The 19,867-nt window shown below is 31.7% G+C and overlaps 2 long non-coding RNA genes across 3 annotated transcripts; both read left to right on the top strand.

Annotated features, from left to right (window-relative positions):
- The first annotated feature begins 6,991 nt into the window (after window positions 1-6,991).
- On the top strand, window positions 6,992-8,872 carry LOC145077063 (uncharacterized). Of its 2 annotated transcripts, XR_013692929.1 has the most exons (4): window positions 6,992-7,643; window positions 7,893-7,933; window positions 8,461-8,610; window positions 8,704-8,872. It is a non-coding gene; the product is annotated as an uncharacterized LOC145077063 (long non-coding RNA). The 2 variants fall into 2 exon arrangements; XR_013692930.1 differs by lacking the exon at window positions 7,893-7,933 and having other exon boundaries at window positions 6,994-7,643.
- A 1,471-nt stretch (window positions 8,873-10,343) lies between these two features.
- LOC145074038 (uncharacterized) lies at window positions 10,344-13,304 on the top strand. Its single transcript, XR_013691657.1, has 3 exons — window positions 10,344-10,750; window positions 12,734-12,782; window positions 12,899-13,304. It is a non-coding gene; the product is annotated as an uncharacterized LOC145074038 (long non-coding RNA).
- Window positions 13,305-19,867: the final 6,563 nt, after the last annotated feature.

Consider the following 19,867-nt stretch of genomic DNA (forward strand, 5'->3'; position numbering starts at 1 on the left):
ATAATAGAATAGACAAAATCGGTAACTAGTAAAGTAAATGCCTACTTTTTACCCAAGTTTTTTTTAGAAATGCTCCAGCCTTTGCATGCACGAAATTTTTCCAAGTTAGCTGACCCTTTCAAAATTTATCATTTAACGGAATTTTGGTTCCTGGTAATCATTGTCATTAGGGCTTTCCCATGCTTCGTGGCGGCATAGCCAGATACACTTGAGACGACAAATTTACAGTCACATACATATATGAAGACATCCTTAGCCTTGCATACACCAAATATAATTCCAAAAATAGCAACGTACATTCATTTATTACTGGACTATAGCATCTTACTTTCATTTCTTTCTATTGGAGCATTGAAAATTTTAAATTATAATGATATAAAGTTTCTAATTCTTTTATTTAACCAAAACTAAATGCTAGAAATAGCAACCTACTTCCATTTGTTAGCAAAAACTAACAACTGAGTTTCCTTTCTTTCAATTATGCCACACCCACCTTCTATATGCATATGTGACCTGTTATAGACATACACATGCATATCTACGATAACATAATTTCAAATATTGATTTATTTTCTTTTAGAGTATTACTAAGAAATCCTATTTTTAAATCATATCCTATATAGTTCTTGTAAAAAATCTAAATCATATCCTTTGTAGTTTGGCAATGTAGAGAGAAAAAGAGATGAAGTCTTCTAAAAAAAATAGCTTCAACTTTTGTCATAATGCCTTTCCTTATACATGCAAGTGTATGAAAAAGTCAAGACACAAAAATAAAAAGTAAGGTAGGGTCTTATTACAACCATGTGAACACCTATTAAACAAAAATACAAAAAACAAACCCATGCCTTGTCCCCCATGATGAGTGAAAGAGACAAAATCCAAGTGCTCATTACATTATCTTTAACTAGTTAGTTACATTCCAGGTTTATAGTTACTCGAAGTAACCAAATCTCTTTAGATAAACTAAATAATCATACCAAATATATATATATATATATATATATATATATATATATATATATATATATATATAAGTTCAAATAAAAACAGTAAATAGTGTGAAAACGTAAAAACACTATGTTTATATTATTATTCTGTAATGAATTTTGTATATGTTTATTGTTGAAGTAATTCTAATATAAATATTAACTTTCGATTAGTCATATATTCATTACACTGTTATTTTTCTATTATAAATTTATGTATGTGCATTTTTCAGTAAATTCTAATTTTAATTTTAACCTTTGACTATTTATTTATTCTTTGCTGAATAATGACATAAAGTTGTCGATACAAAATTCATTACAAAATAATAACATAAAAAAGTGTTTTTACATTCTCACACTATTTATTATTTTTATTTGAATTGTCCCATATATATATATATATATATATATATATATATATATATCCTGACTTCCTTTTTAAATAGAGGAGCGGTAACATTTTCCAGTATGTTTCTCCATAAAAGAAACATGATCCATCTATGTGGGTCTTATTAGATTTATTGGGCATACATGTATTAATTACATAACCTATGGACTTTTTAGATCATACGGGATAACTCTTTCAGCCTTTTATTATTACATTATCTAAACTGACTTAAAACAAAATATCACGGTGTTTTACAAATAATTGCACACCCTGTTATATCATCATATATACATCTATATTATCAAAGAATTATTTCCAGTCAAGAATAAATGTTCATAGGATGTGTTAGAAGCGACTTTAGCGTCACAGTGATGTCTTTATGATATATCATGTTCAAGTCTATTCCTTAAAGCAGGTGGTTGAGGAATAGGTCGATTATCAATTATATACTAGTATATAATTCGATCATTCGGTTGCTGACTGAGATTTGTAGCGGGTCCACAATGCTACAATGGGAGGCATCGGGTATCATCCTTCCAACTGTAACATCACATAATGATTGGTGTACACAAGTGCAAAATGTAAGGACCCGATGATTTTGAAACTCTCTAGGACCTCTCCAAAGAGGGAAAAAAGTTACGGGGCCTTCAGTGGTAAAAATTGAACGATCACCAAACTGGTTGGCTATCAAGATGTCTCAGGCATAAGCATCCAATTTTTTTGTTGGTATTGACTTAGTCTTCATAAAGAAAGACAATGAAGTAATTACTTCATTGCATCCAACGAAAACTCTAGCATAGTCGTCGTATGAACTCAATAACTCGTGTAACAATTGTTGACGAATGTATAGCCGCTGATCTTCACCATATCCAAGATAAACAACTACTGATCGAAAACCACAATTTCCATCACCTAAAACATTTTTTTATATGTGTGATGTATGGATGAAATATAGATGGAATTTCCTCCAACAATGAATTATGTCCCAATGGTGGTTTCTTGTTCAAATCAATCTTGTATGAACATTTGCCTATCAAATCCTCGTTCAAGTCTTTCTAGTATAAACATTGCCCTATTGGTTCCTTATTTAAATTTATGTTGTATAAACATTGACCTATGGTTCCATGTTTAAGTCTATGTTGTATGAACATTGGCATATTGGTTCCTCGTACGAACCCATGAAGAATGAACTATGCCTGCTCAGATCATCGTTCAAGTCCATGAATGATGAACTATACTGTGGTGGCTCCTGATTTAAGTCTGAACAATTGTATTTGTGAGGTGCTTGACTTTGATGCCGCTTTACTTTTGGGTGTCCATTGTTATTTTTCTTAACCGAAGTTTCATTGATCAAATTTGTTGATGGATCTGTTATCTCCTCCATCCTCCTTAAATAATTATATTTGATATGATCTGGTTGATCGTTGCATATTTCTTTAATCCTTTGCATACGATGATCCACATTAAGATTACCATATTCCATAGATATAGAAGGTTTCAAATCAAGCTTTCTCCAAAAAGCATCAATTAAATCTAATGGAATACGTGACCGTATAGTCAACAGACAAAATATCATAAAGTGGTTATAACTATACAGATGTCAATTTAATCCAATAGATTAAAAACACATGTACCGACATATATCACAAGTTCGTGAGCACATGGTAACCCAAAACATGTCCGCATTTGACATCCATAATTCTCAGGAGTTGGTACAAATATTTTTGACCAATAAAGCTCTTCTAAGATTTTATCCATAGCATGCACTGAAACATGTTTTCGTAGTACTTCGAATATCCGATCCTTAAACCTTGGCATATAAGTGATTATGTAACGTATGAAAGTTCTTTGATAATGATTTCTTGTGATTGTACAAATTTTTCAATAACATGTATGAATTTGTCTAAATAACATTTCACAGATTCCAGGTGTTTTTTTAGCTTGGCGAGTTGGCTCTCGACTCTATTTGTTGTTAAATTTCCAAAATAGACATGTTTTTCAGTCCACAACGATACAAATCTTTCAGCATACTTTTACCACCAAATAGTATAAAGATAATAAAAAACATCTAGAAGGTGAAAAAAATACATTAGTTTGAATGAATTAACAATAATTGTTAAACAAATTAAGACTTAAACAAATATATGAATAATACTTGCATGTTAGAACAATAATGTTTGATGTTCTTCATAATTTTGCACGTATGCATTTAGTATCGGAGATTCGATTAAATTCTTCTACTTTAGATGAAAAGAATTCCAAGTCTTTTGTATTTTGATTCGTTGTTTGCAATGTTTTATTATATCTTTGAATAAAGCTCACCTACAAAGTAAATGATTACTTTGTGGAAAAATCTGCATGCTTTCATCACTGCCAAATTTATATTAGTGACGATATCACTAGGACAAAAAGAATCGTTAATCGTCAATTTCAAACAAGTCAATGCCCATATATAGTTGCTCGTTTTTTCATTATGCATGACTGCAAAGGCTATGAAAAACGTCTTGTTTGTAGACGTGACACCAAAAATTTCTAGAAAAACGAAGATTATACTTGTTTGTTTTATATGTAGCATCCATCAACATCACATATGAAAATGTTTGCCACATCTTTAATGATGTTGGATGAATAAAAAATAGCTCTTCTAACTCATTAGTAATCGTGCTTACATGATACTGTAAGTTGTACCCTTTAGTTTGCAAAATGTGCATAACATTCTGCATCAAGGTTCTACCTTCTCCCCGAGATCTCCCCAACTTCTGGATAAAATTATATATAGTTCTCAATAAAGAGTCATTATTTTGATTTTGCACTTTTAGTGTTGGCAAAATATTTCGCGGTTTGACATCCAACTCTGTAAAATCTTGCACCAAACGAGCTTCCTTATCCGACAAACGCATTGCAAAAGGATGACCCTCCATGTACATTGATGGTCCGTGATTGTGTTCGTCACGTACGATCCTTAACTTCCAACCATCGTGTGCCTTCAAATGCTTTCCTACCAATTCGACTGGACAATTAATTTTTTTTTTGTTTGCGCATATTTATTTCTGGACGATTTTATAAATGAAGTCCTTAGTTATTGTCTTTGAACGTTTACTGCCGATAACGTAACCTTGTGAACGTGCAATATTTTGCACCCACGTCATTAAATCTCCACGAGATCTAAAGACCTAACAACTGACAAAAAAACTCATGTAAAAAAATTAACAAAATACAACAATTAATTATACATAAGTAAATAATAAGATTAGAGATATACTTGGTCCTTTGAAAATTCCGAAACATTCTCCATTTTTTCCTTTAAAAATTAATCCTTTAAAAATTAAAAAATTAAAAATGTTGACTAGTAACCTAAATTTTATTTAAAAAATATATTATTAATACATTTTTTTTAAAACAAATTAGAAATTAATAGATTTTTGAAACATAATAGAAAATTTTTTGAATATGGTAGGAGCCCAAAAATTTAGTCCAAGAGCCTATTTCAAGACCAACCCATTTACTCTCTCTCTCTCTCTCTCTCTCTCTCTCTCTCTCTCTCTCTCTCGCGTGCGCGCGCGCAACGGGGTACTGCCGCCAACAAGCCGGAGAACTCAAATCATTTGTTCTGCCGGAGCACTGCCACCACCAACTCGCCTACGTCGGAGCATTGCACTCACCTATCTCTCTCGACCACACTCTCATGGTACCAGATTCGTCGATGGGTTTTTGGAGCCACAATCTCACAACATCCGAAAAGTTTTTTTTTCTCTCTCTTTCTCTATCACACTGTCAACGGGTAATTTTACTACAGCCATTGCCATTGGATGGCAGCCTCCGGCAAACAACAGATAACTGAAGATACGACGTTGGAAAGAGAGAACTTACCTTTTTCCGACAAATAACGACTCCGACTGCTACTTTTGATTTCCGGTAGCTTGTATTAAGTTTAATGATTTTTGTATTAATATTACTCTTTTAAGCTTGTATTAAGTTTATTGATTAAGTAAACAAACTTATAGACAATGTAAATTTAATTAGTTATGGTTTTTTGTGTTTTCATTCTTTGGAAAATAGCAAATTAAGTCTGGAAAATAGTGGATAACTTTCTTGAAAATAGTTTCGGAAAACAGTTAAAAAGCCAATAAAAACACGGTCGGTCCAAAGATATTTGATGTCTGGGGCAAAAAAAAATGCCCCCTTCAAATTACCAAATTTATATAATAATTAAATCTAAGTTAATTTTTTTCGAAGAATCTTGACGATAGACAACCTATGAATCATAAATAAAAGTATTTAGTAATTTATTACATAAGATTGTTATTATATAGAATTATATTTAAATAACCTTAAATGAATTTTAAATAAAATAATTAGGAAAATGTCAAAATCAATATAATTACATAATATTCTAATAAAATCAAACATATAAACCATGTAGCCTATTATGTGTTGTTATTTTTTTGATTGTTTATTGGATATAATTTTAATATACACTATAAAAGAAAGCAAAAGAAAAATAAGGAAAGAAAAGCAATTGAAAAAAAAAAAAAAAAAGATAACTGAATCGTACTTGATGTTGTATTGCAAGGAAATAAGCTTTGAAGTCATATTACACATATTAAAAAAAAAAGGATCAATAATGTGGTAAAAAATATTGCAACTCCAGGTAAATGAACTAGGGTGCTTGGGCACAAGAGAATATGATCATACCAAGTATGATTAGCCAATTTTACGTTAAAGATTAACTGATTTAATTATTATTAAATAACTACCGATATAAAATTAAGGCGCTCAAATTGATTAGGCAGTGCCCAACTTGCCCCCTCCTAATCCGGGCCTCAATAAAAACTAGTTAAACATTCCAATAAAAAAGAAGTCCTAATAGCTTGGAGTAGAGGAAGTGTTTAAAGACTGGAGTATAAAAAGGATGGTATTATGGACACTCCATTCTATATCTACTCTAATATATTAGGTATTGTTTCCGGAAAAAAAAATTCTCTCCTAACCTTATTACTTCATCATTAAAACTTTCCAATCATTATACAAATTATTAATTTTATTATTTTATCATTACAAATTATTAATTTTTTCTCCAACTTTTGTTATTATTTAGTAATAGTCAATTAAATTTTTACTTACTTTATTATTTTCTAAATTTTCTCTTAAATGTTTTTACAAGACAAAAGATTATAAATACCGACATTTAGAAAAAAAAAACATAAAAAAGTAAATGTCTTGAAAAATGTTTGTTTTTTTAAAACTAAACTAAACAAAAAGTAATTTTTTTAATAACAAACGATTCAACGGAAATATCACCACAATATTAAACAAAAATAAAATATCGCTTGTCATTTAATGTGTTTTAAGAAAAAATGGTTGTATTTTTAGAAGCCCAAAATTGTAATGTTAATATATATATATATATATATATATATATATATATTAAAATTCTCTATTCTTAGCTACAGTAAAATAGCTAAGAGATTGTCAAAATTGGTCCCTTTTATTTGCTGTAAATCGGAATTGGTCCATCTGTTTTCTGCTTTTCTTTCAAGGAGGTCCTTTTAGGCCATTTTTGAAATTGGACCTACACACGTGTTAGTCCTATCTGCCTTTCACCGTCTCTGTAACCCAATCAAATTAAGATCGGTATCATTCTTCTTCACCGCCTATCTGTTGGTTACTTTATTTTGCTCTCAGATTTTACTTTCCGATATTCCACCACCGCTCACTTTTTCCTCCCCAAATCGAGTTCCTCCCTTCTTCTACCTTTTGCTACCTCCACCGCTTCTCAGCTGTGCTTTGCCAAAAATTTCAGTCGAGGATTTCCACTACCTCCACCGCTTCTTAGCTGCATTGTGCTTTGCCAAAATTCTCAGTCGGGGAATTCCAAATTTCAAGCCTTGCGATTTTGGTGGAAAAGTATTGGTTCACAACTAACCTAGATCGATTATTGAGATGCTTCTCGAACCTTTTGATAACCACCCCACCGATTCACTCACCGCCTTATCTCATGTATTTGATTTTTTTCTCACTGACTCCATCAGAGGCTCACACGCTCTCCACCGGTCATCCTCCTACTACAGACTTTTTTTTTCTCTTCATCCCTCTCTCTCTCTCTGCAATCGATTCGATATTGCTTCTCTTCTACTTTCGTTTTCCTCTCTTACTCCACTTCTTCTGTAATAGAATCCTTAGAGATATAAAAATGTCGATCCCTTCCACTCATGTCGTCTTGTCTGTGCCCTTTTATTCCAACTCGAATCTCAGGTCTCATCGGTAAGGTAAGGAAGTAACATAGCTTCAAACCTAGGAGCCAAAGTTAGAACCGCTTACTACTATTTGTCGATTTTCTGTATCTGGTCGTCGTCACCATCAAACCCAATTTTTCACTGGGTTTTTATTTTTGTCGCAAGTTACTTTTGCAGTTGTTGCGCACACCAACTGCTGGATATATTGCTCCAAAGAATAGTCATCTTTTTACTTTCTTTTGATGCCATTATATAATGTTTCATTTCATGATTTCAATACAGGTATGTGGCAGAACGAGAGAATAAAATTCTCTCTAATTTAGGTTCGTTCATGACATTTTTGTGTGAAGTGTGTTCTCTTAGATTCACAAATTAAAGTCTTTCTTTACTATTAATTTATTATGTGTTTATCTGTTTAACTTTGTGCGTATTTGGTCATTCACTGGATACCCAAGGACAATTAAGTTAGAATTCCCAATCAAAATCTTTTTTTTTTAAATCTCCATTGGGTTTCAAATCTTAGTCCTATTTATGCATAATTTTGTAACGATTTCTTAATGTTATCATGTACATAAACTGTTGAATTTGAATGCTTTCATCCATATTCAATTCATCAAGATTATGCATTTTTTCGTACAACTCTCCCTCAATTCTTACTCTCCGATATGAGGTAAGCCTACACTGGCCCTCTGACCTCTCTCCTGATAACACAGTTAACAACACGTGATGCCATATGTTGATGCATAGTTTCTGTCTAAATAGTTTTAACATATCAATGGTTGTAATATTTTTTGTCCATATTATGCTATAGTTATATGTCTATTAAACCATTTTCTCTTTAAACATGTAGTACGCCAAAAGAGTGCTTTTGAGGAATCTTTGATTGATTAGTCCCAAATACAAAGAAGATGAGAAAGAACAACCTGTTTGTCTACTTCGATGTGTCTACTCATTAACGTCTAAAGATCTCCTTTCATTTTGGTTTCCTGTTGGATTGGAGGTTAGGCTGCATAATCTTATAATCATACCATTTTTTTTGTTATATCCTAGCCAATCTCTGTGATTTAATGTTGTTTGCTACATTTAATTTCAGGTTAACACTATCGAGAGGACACCATCAATGACTTAACTAAGTTAAATACTTCTTGGGGCTTTTCACTTTTGTTAAAAATCAAACACATTTATCTAAAAATATGTCATTTTTAACATGTTGGTATTTTTTAAAGAACGCCTTAAATAAAATGATCTTTCCTTTGTATTCAGGTTGGCTCAAATCCACTATTTTCTCCTACTAACTCCAACTTTATTTTGTCACCATCATAAAGTATTTTATACATAAACGTTTCTTATGTTGCTAATATAGAATTTTTTCATAGGCTATATATTAAAAGAAAAGTTAATATTGTTTTTGTGTTAATCAAGAAGTAACGAATGCATACAACGTTATTGGTCATATTACATAATTAATAATTTTGTAGTAATATTTTAATAAAAGTAAACAAATCTATTAATTGGCTCATTAAGAGAAAATCAATTTGACACTATAATAATGTTAGATAATATAAAAAATTGATAATAATAATAAATTTAAAAAAATTCCATATACATTGCTTGATTCATACCTCATCACTCATGCAGTTGAAATCAACATATCAAAATGGAAAAAAAGTAGGATTGAAGGTGTTTGGGGATAACTCGAACAACACCTCTGACCCCTTTTTAGAAAGTTGTTGTCGATTTAGGTAAAAAAAATCTTTTCTGTTTGGCTTTTTACCAGTTCTATTTTGGAATTATGTGTATAAATGAAGGTGTATGACACCATCGCTATTTTGGAAAATTTGTTATGGCTTTTGTCGGCTGAAAATTGACTGAAAAGGAGCTTCAACCAATCAAGCATCTTTCTGTGTTTAGTGTCGCGCCGAGTCTGATTTATTTTTAGCTAAATAAGATTGAGATTCTGCCCCCCGCGAAGCGGGGTAACCCTCTAGTTCTTAATAAAAAAAATGTATGCCTACATTCGTTCTAATGTAACAAAAAATTATATTTTTCTTGCTAATATAATATTTTATTGCTAAATATATATAGAAACAAAATAAAATAGTAATATATAAGTTTAACTGCTGAAAGTATGTGAAAGATAATCTATAAATGTTTAAATATAAAAAAATGATATATAAATAAAACAAAAAGAATGCATGCTGTAAATAAATAAAATAAATAATATTTACCAGATAATATTTATTGGAAAGATGCCACAGTTTGAATGTAACTTTTTACCAAAGCCTAAAAAAAGAATAATAATAAAAATTAATTAATATAAGTTAAAATAGAGTGAAGTTTTATAGGATTTATTTATACACTCCAGTCTAATAAACTTGAGTCTCCAAAATCTTTTTCAAATTTCAAGACTAATTAATTACTAATTTACATTTTCTCCCACATCTTTAACTATTTTTTTTTTCCTGCTATCATTTAATATATGTATATATTTTCTCTCGCATCTCCTAAATACACGAAACTGGAGTCGCCTCAATCACTATATCAATCGTTAAGAGTAAAAATTACTTTTAATTTAAATTTTCATTTCTTTTAGGCCTTGTTTAGTAGCCTCTTAATTGGAGAATTTAAGAGGCAATCTCTTAATTTTTAAGATCCAGACCGTTTGGTAATATCTTAATTTATAGCTCTTAATTTGGGAGCTGCCTCTTAATTTTTAAGATATTGGGGCGTCTCTGAATTAAAAAAAAAAAAAAAAAAGAAACGACGCGCGTTCATCTTTTGCCCTGCTACTCCACTTCTTTCCTCTTCTCCTTCTTTCACAAATGCCGACCCATCCTTCCAACTGCATTTCCGATCGTACGACTACAACCCTCTGCTATCCCCTCGACATCAGCCGACCACTGCCACTGCTTGTGCGGCCATTTCCGACGACAATCAATCCCTCCAACCCATTACTCATCGATTCTTTCTCTCTCGCCTCTCAAGCTGTGCACATAATCGCATAATCAACTCTTCGCTTCTCTACATCGTCTCTCTCTCCGGTCGCTACCGCTATTCCCTGAACCAACTCCGTTCTTCTCCGAGATAACGAGTTCTCCATCCACTAGCGACTTTGCTGTCGAAAACCCCTCCGGTTGCAGGTGAGACTTTCTTCCTCTTTACCCTAAAACTTAATAATAAGAGTTGAATATGTTTTTTCTGGAATGTTTAGCTTATACCAGATTTGGATTGGGTTTTAAGTGTTGGTGTATGTATAAATTTTGATAAAATTGTTATTAGGAGCATTAATTTCAGTTTCTTTGCCTATAAATTGATTATTAACTTGTGTACATGTTGCTAATCGGCAATTTCTTGCTGAAATTGAAGATGTTTTGATGAAATTGTTTGCTGATTTCATATGAGGTCATATATTCTCTTTATGAAAATTTAGATGGTCTTATGATTTCCCTTGATATGTGTTGAAAAGTTTGTTGCTGAAATCAATAGTTCATATGACTTGTTTATCGGGAATCATTAGTTCATATGATTTTTATTGTTTCTTAAATGTGCATGAAGTAAAAGGATTTGGTTCAAAAAATTTGTAGCCATTTGGGTTCAAGACATATGGGATTGGTGGTGGTATTTATTAGTGGTTGTGTTTTTTTTGTTATTATATGATGTTTGTGTTTCCATGGATTAAAAGAAGTGAATTTGGAAGAATTTATGTATAATTTGGTTAAATTGTATGATGTTTAGGTTTCAATAGATTGAAAGAAGTGAATTTGAAAGAATTTATGTTTAATTTGGTTATTGTATGATCACTTGTAATTTTTTTCAATTATGTATTTATCATTAGCACAACACATAACTATAAAAGGGTAAAATTGTCATTTTCATCATTCAGATTAAAATTCAGAGGTTCCATCCAAACAGCATGTTAAAAGTTCAGATCTTAAAAATTCAGACCCTCTTAGAAATTCAAACCTCTTGAAAATTCAGATCTTAAAAATTCAGATCCTGCCAAACAGCCCCTTACTCCTACTTCTACTAAACTTTCTAATTCGCCCTTTACGTTTTCAATATTCATACCATCTTTTTGTATTGTTATATTAGAATAAAAAAAGATATAATAATAATATTAATAATATAATAAATTAGGATTGTTATCAAAGGTGACCTCAATGATATTAGCATCGTACAAATATATATATTTTTAATGAAATTAAAATCAATTAATAATCAATGAGTTACCGATTTAAGATTATTTTTATTTATTTTACTATTTAATGCTTTTAGTCGTGAACTTTTATTTATTTACTTATTTTTTAATTTCATATATATATATATATATATATATATATATATATATATATATATATATATATATATATACCCTTAAGGTATATAAGGTTAGATACCCAATGCTTAAAACTACGTAGTTTTGATTGGTGGTTTAATTTAATTGAAAAAAACAACAATTTCCTTAAACACTATTGTTTCCTTATTGAAAAAAAATAACAACTAAAAGTCGATCCCTATTGCTTCCATAATCGCCTATTACCTTTAGCCGGTTGTGAATTTTTTTCCCGTAGGTTGCCGTCATAACTTTAGGATTTGAATAGTATTTTATTGTTTTATTTTTTTTCTCCCACGTGATGTATGCATATTAGGCTATATATAGCCTTTATTAAGATGAATACAAAGTAATTAAGATGAATACAAAGTAATGGAGTCTTTTGTTCTCACTTTTCACAGTTAACTCATTTGTGGATAAAAGTTATTTCTTTTTTTTTTTTCTCTGTGAAGTCGTATTTGAGAAGCACATCAACACAGTTTATTTATTTTTGGTCCTCTTTGCTCTACAAATGCTTGATCGATTCTTTCTCCATCTTTTTTTTTTCCTTTTTTTAAAATTAGAGTTTGATGTAGTCAAACACATGTAATAGTTGAAAGTTAGGATCAGTAACATCAACTATGAATTCAACTTCATCAACTCAATAAATTAAGCAATTGTAGTCCCCTGACATGGACAGGGGCAAAATTTTCCAACAAGGCAAGATTGTTCTTATGTGTTTAACTTTAATTTTTGTCTTGTAATTGGTATTTTTCTAATTATATTATTTGGTTTTTTAATCGTACAACAGGAACGTGTTTTTATACACCATGAGCTTGCCCATTTGGTTCACAGTGCTGGTAATCTTGACACTCAATTTCACTTTTGATTTTCAAATTCATTATGCTTGGTTGTGAAACTGATTTTATACAGGCAAGCAAGAACAACTGTGTCCTAATTCTTTATTTCATACCAGGTGGAGGTAGTAAATTACCAAATAGCCCTCTTGCTGTACCTCTGGTTATTGGACATGCTCCATTGAGACACAAACTTAATATTTTAATCATGCTACTCAGCTACTGTTACAGATCCAATCAATAGTTACATACTTCTATTAAGATATTAAACATTGCGATTTTATGAAAAAAAAAGTACTGATTTTTATTCATTTATTTTTCCAGACAATTCATGCAGGTTTTGGAGAGAGCTATTTATCATTTGTTTTGTTTGAGAAGTTGAGGAAAGAAGTAGAAGAAATGCAACCTATTTCAGTTGATGATTTGTTAAAAGACAATAAGCAATGTAATATTTATGTTTCCCAAACTGATAAACTCAATACCATTTATCATGAATTTCCAGTTTCTTATAAAAAACATGTCAAACAGCCAATGATTGAGGTCCATGTGGGTGAGGAAATCATAAAAGACATAATTAAGAAGCATCAATAATAACATAAATCATAAACAATCAACAAATTTCATTGGAAAACATTAAAATTGTTAAGAAACATCAATAATTTCCAGATTACTCATACATTGTTTGTGTCTAAAACATGAAAAAGGTGCAGTTAACCAAAAAAAAATGTTATGAAGTATCTAGTTTTTCTTTTGCCCACAGAAACAACACATCTCATCGTTATGTCTCTTGCAACGATTCATCTGCCTGATATATGAAAAAAAATAAAAAAATTGTTAATATAATCATTAGAGTTCGTTTTTTAATCATTAAATTATTATTATAATTACCTTTCTTTTTGAACAACTAGTAGCATAATGACCAAATCCTTGACAGTAAGAGCATGTTCGTTTTTTAGGGGCTTCTAAAGAAGACTTGATTCTGCTTGCAAGTTTAGGACGCCCTTTTGTAGTAGTTGGACCAAGAGGATCCTGGATAGATAACTGTGGCATCATATCTACTTGCAAAACTCCCATACAAGAACTTTGAGATGCATTCTCTAAAGGCATAGATTTTTTTCGATTGACTTGATCATCTAAAAGACTTATCAATATCGTATTGAGTTTTTGTATCTCCGAAGGAGAGTCCCTTGCTTGTTCAATTAGTTTAGTAAAATTCGAACGAACACAAAATAATGTGTAGGCACTAACTCCATTTTCATTATTTATTTCTCCGAGTCCGATACTAACACTACCCAGTTTGTACCTAGCTTCAAGGGTCCATCGCGGTAAAATATAGTGACTCGGCAGTTCTTGAACATGCTTCTTCTTCATCACATATAAGCTATGTTTGCATAAAATCCCATTTGTCTTATACATACAACACGAACATGTGACGCTGACTTGATTTAAAGAACGAAAGGTAACAATACGCCAATATTTTTTATCAACATCCAATTGCCCAACTCTATATGTGCTTTCTTCTGTAGTTTTTGTTAGAGTCTCATGAGTCAAATTAGTAATAGCTTCGGTCCATTCTTTTTTTGAAAGTATCAAACATCTTTCTAGTATAACATTGACATGTTTTTGCTTCGATTGGATGCACTGAAGAAAGAACCGGCCTCGAGTTCATAGTCTTGAAGTCTTCATCTTCTTCGGTAGCCCTTCGTGACTCAATTGCCTTGTCGTATTGCACAACGAATTCATTCAACATCGTCCTCGAGTTAACAAAACCATCAAAAAATGAATTGATACTTTCACTCCGCCCGGTTGTGGTCATACCAGCAAAGAAAATATCCTTCAAGAAGGGTTTAGCCCAATGTATACGTTGGTTATACATGTCACTAATCCAACAATTGCTTTCCAGTTCATACTTAATACACATATCTTCCCATATTGCTTCAAATTGTTCAATGCTGTCACTAGGGGTGTAAATGAGCCGAGCCGAGCCCGAACATACCTAAGCTCGGCACGAACTCGTATAAATGTATGTTGGCTCGAGCTCGAGCTCGGCTCGTTTCGAGCCCAATTTCAAAGCTCGCGCTCGGCTCGTTTTGTTTGTCACACGAGCCTAAATGAGCTTAGGCTCGAATCGAGCTCGTTTATGGTTTTTGGGCTCGTTTAATTTTTTATCATATATTCAAGGGAATAATCCAAATTCTAACTTCAAAACATACATTCATAGATTCTCCATTTGCATTGATTTAATGTCTAAAATATAACCATTTATAAAAACATAAAGAGTAAAAACTCAAATTACAAAAATAGTAGTTAAACTCCTAATTACTGAACGACTAGAAATAGACAAATCTTCCTTTATGCAGCTTCACTCCTCCGATACACAAAACCTGCAAAATGTACAAAGGAATCATTTTTTGAAATATTTTTCAGATTAACAATTTGTTTTTTAACACATCTAATTACCTTCAATTACTTTGTGTTCACCTCAGGCAGTAAAACCTCAATAAGAAACTCCTCTTTCTACAAAATAAAAAGGTTGAAAATCAATAATTTAAACTATTAAAATAACAATTATAATGTGGTTTTGATTATTTCAGATATACCTTTAATTTTTTCTTAACTCCATGAACTTGCCTAATCCAATCTCCTCCGCAAATCAACATTTGTACAGTGTCGGACCCCAATGAAGCTCGATATGGATCAATAACTCTACCCCCGGCACTAAAAGTTGCTTCAGATGCAACAGTAGAAATCGGAATTGCAAGTGCATCTCTAGCCATCAATGACAAAACACGATACTTTAACTTGTGCACATTCCACCACTCTAAAGCATTAAATGATTCCATTCTTGTTTGTCCTTTCTCCCTATAAACACCTTCTTCTAAATACATATCAAGCTCTGACTTTTCTGGTCTCTCCAAATCTACAGTCTTTATGAACTCTCCAAACGCCTCCCATCCAGATCCAAGTGATGTACCTTCATTCAACCCTAAAACATTTCTTTCATGTTCGCTTCCATGTGCTGCAGATTCCCTAACTAATGTATCATGCATCTCTAAATACTCTGAATACATTTCATAAAGTGCATTCTTCACTTCTTTAATGTTCTCGTCTGAATTTTGATAAAGTGTTGGAAAACAAAATTCAACCAACTTCATCTTGAACCGTGGATCTAACACAGAAGCTATTGCCATTACAAGGTGGCACTCACCCAAATACTTGTCAAACTTTTCCTTCATTTTCTTCACCATATCACGAATAAAATCATTTGCAGATAATGAACCTTTATCAAGAGTTTGCTTCACTCTAAACACTTCAATTAGATATAAATTAGCAGTAGGATAATCACTCCCTGAGATGATATTCGTGCACACCTAAACATAATCGTTGGATTTAGTCAACAAAAAAATCATTTATTTATAAAATATTATGCATATTAAACACAAACCTTAAAAACCTTCAAAATTTCACATACACTTTGAACATTTTCCCAATCTTCGTCAGTTGGCAAGTGATGAAAATGTGGTTCATACTCTGCATACCTGAGAAAACCACAATTAAGGTGTTAGTGAATATGAACATGTGTTAAAAACTTTAAGGTATATTTTATTATACCTTGGGAAAGCATCTTTGAACTTTAGAGCCATGCACAACATATCATAGGTTGAATTCCATCGTGTTGGAACATCAAGCATTAACTTCCGATCACGTATTTGCATTTGATGTGCAGCCTTTGAAAAATTTAGACGTCTACCCTCCAAATTGTTAATATACTTTATACCCTCACGAACATCACCGATGATATGATCAATTATTGCAAGACCATCTTTCACTAGAAGATTCAATATATGTGCACAACACCGTATATGAAATAATCTACCACCACATGAAAGTTTTCTTACACGCGAAAAAGTTTCTTTCAATCTTCTTAAAGCTTTGTCATTATAAGCTGCATTGTCAATTGAGATGGTGAAAATCTTATCTTTAATTTCCCACTCTTGCAAACACTTGTAAATACCATCAGCAATATCAACTGCAGTACGAGGAGGAGGAACATGTACAAAACTTAATAAACGTTTCTGTAATCTGTAGAAAAACGTTGAGATATAAATTAAAATATGATAGAAAGAAAAAGATAAATAATTAAATATTAAAATTGAGCAAGTTGTTAAACCTCCAATTATGATCTACAAAGTGTGCAGTAATAACCATATACTCAATTTTCTGATGCGAAGACTTCCAACAATCAGTTGTTAAACTGATTTTAGAGGCAGCTTTTGTAAGGGCTTTCAACCTTTTCTTCTCATGCTCGTATACCTTAAAACAGTCTGATGTAATTGTAACTCTGCTTACTTTCTCAAACAATGGAGTAGCTGTCTTCATCATTTTCACAAACATGACATCTTCCACAGTAGAAAACGGTTGCTCAGTACTTAGTATCCAATTAGCTATGGCCTCCCTTATCTTGTTTTCATCATATTTTGTATCCGGTCTAATCAATGGTGGCACAGAATCCACATCACACCCACTAGGCTGAAAATTTAGTTTTTGTTGGTTTTTTTGCCATTGTTTATGGGGGATACAGCTGTTTAGGTGTCTTCTATATGATGATGTAGGACCTGAACCAGTAACAACCAACCTCGACTTACAGTGAGTGCACTCGGCTTTTTTCGTACCATCTCAGAGTGTAACTACAACAAAGTCATCCCATACTTTTGATGTTTTTTTTTTCATTTTCTCGTTAATTGTACTTCATCTTCACCAACTTCGTTATTTTTTTCTGTCACACTTTCATTTTCATTAGGAATTTGACTTGTCGTATCTTCATTTGGAGTAGTTGTGTGATCCATACCATGTACTAATTGTGATGACGGATTATCAATCCCAACACCTGTTTCGGCCCCCATATCATTTATTGGACTTAACAGGTTTGTTGTAGACCCTCCATCATCCATTGAATCTTCATAAGAAAACAATACAAATCTTAGATACATCAATTTGAAATAATATTTATGCAACACTAAACAACTCACTATAACACCATGAACACCAACAAATACACATAATATTTATGCAAAAGTAAATTGAAAACAGCAAACAGGTGATGAGGTTGCAATTTGTAAATCACTGTAACGGGAAACATACGATCGAAGGTGCTCGGTTTCATGCTTCCTGATATGCCATGAACAAAAACGATGTCGAGTCTTTGGAAACACTTTTTTATTGCATTGCCCATAGCTTTGTCTTGATCGGTAATAATTGTCTTCGGATACTTGCCAAACATACATTTGAGGAAATGTTCAAATAACCATTCAAATGTCTCTTCCTTTTCGTTCTTAAGCAATGCTCCACCAAAAAGTATAGATTGTCCATGATGATTCACCCCAGTAAAAGGAGCAAAAGGCATCTTGAATTTGTTAGTCATATAAGTGACATCAAACACAACAACATCTTTGAATTTTGTATAGGCATCTCTTGATCTACCATCAGCCCAAAAGATATTTCTAGGATACCCATCATCAGACAAATCCACGGCAAAATATTGGTCACTGTCAACTAACGTTTTATCTTGAAAATGTTTTATAAGTCCATAGAACTCCTTTCCTCTATGTTGTTTTCGATGCTCAGATAAGACATCAGCACATTGCTTTGAAGTTACATCAGCTACATTTGAGGTTTTCATTGTATTAACAACCTTTTTAATTTGAGAAGGTTTCAACCCTGCTTGACCAAATTGCACCATAAGAGATTTACCTTCTATTGAACGATGGAAATTGCTATGAGATCGATGCTTTATCACCTTCGTAGGTGTCATGGTCAAGTCGTGATTGTGTGTGTCATTAAATGAGTCCACCAACCACTTCCCATCCTCTTGTCTTGTTATTCGAAGTTTTGCTTGGCATCCTGTTCTAACATCTCTATGACGTTTTTTCTCATTTTCACTTGAAGCATTTTTGTCCATCTGTTTAAAACCTTCTTTGTTGCATACATATATCTTCCGAAAAGGCTCATTTGTTTTAGGATTTTTAACCGTGTCATCTCTACGTATTCCAAAGCCATGCAAAAAAGAATAATCATTATAAAATGTATAGACATCATCGGGTGTATCAAAACTTTTCCCAGTATCCTTTCATCATTAACATCATCTTCGTCAAATTCAATGTTCACTCCGAAATCATTAAGTTCTTCAGATTCATATGTTGCTTCTACAAAATCATTTGTATCAACATTTTCATTTATATACAGTTCTATAGCCTGATCAGATGCTTCTGTTTCAAACATCATAACATGCACAAAACCACACGTAAAAGACAATAAGAACTTGACCCTATTAATGCCATTCCAGTAACTTTTTAGAGATGGTCTAACATTTTCATTATATCAAAAGCAATAAATTATACTAAATTTGATCAAACAAAAGCAGCATGGATAATAATAGAACATATGAAATAAAAATTTTCGTTGATAAACAATCGGAACTAGAAAACATATGCAAAATTAATACTTAAAAGTGAAATCAATGGTAAATTGTGAATTGCTTTGCCTATGAATTTGAACGAGAAAATTAACACCAAAATTTTTCGACTAATCTGATACACCAAAAAATTAACACCAAATTTTATCTATAAATTGTTTTGCCTATGAATTTCGATTTCTTTGTAATCGTTTTTTAAGAATCTGAAATTTTACATTAAATAGTTAAATACCGTCATCACAATAAAAATATAAAATTTTTATATCAATTGGTTAAAGATTTAGAAGGGTGTAAATTACATAATTTATGAGTAAATCCTTTTGATAATGATTTATGTAACTAATAAAAGAATAAAAAAAACACTTGCAATATATATATATATATATATATATATATATATATATATATATATATATATATATATATTGGATGAACCATGCGAGAGAATTTAAGAATACTATATTCAAGAACTTAAATACTCAAATTGATAACAATAACTAATTAACAATGAATTGAATTTTATAATAAAGAAAAAGATATTGAATGAAGTAGCACGAACCTATGATGCAAGAATGACGGCAACCTACGGGAAAAAAATTCACAACTAGCTAAAGGT

The sequence above is a fragment of the Lactuca serriola genome, chromosome 9 (genome assembly GCF_051521515.1).
Source record: "Lactuca serriola cultivar US96UC23 chromosome 9, Lser_US96UC23_V15, whole genome shotgun sequence".
In the NCBI taxonomy this organism is placed as follows: Eukaryota; Viridiplantae; Streptophyta; class Magnoliopsida; order Asterales; family Asteraceae; genus Lactuca; species Lactuca serriola.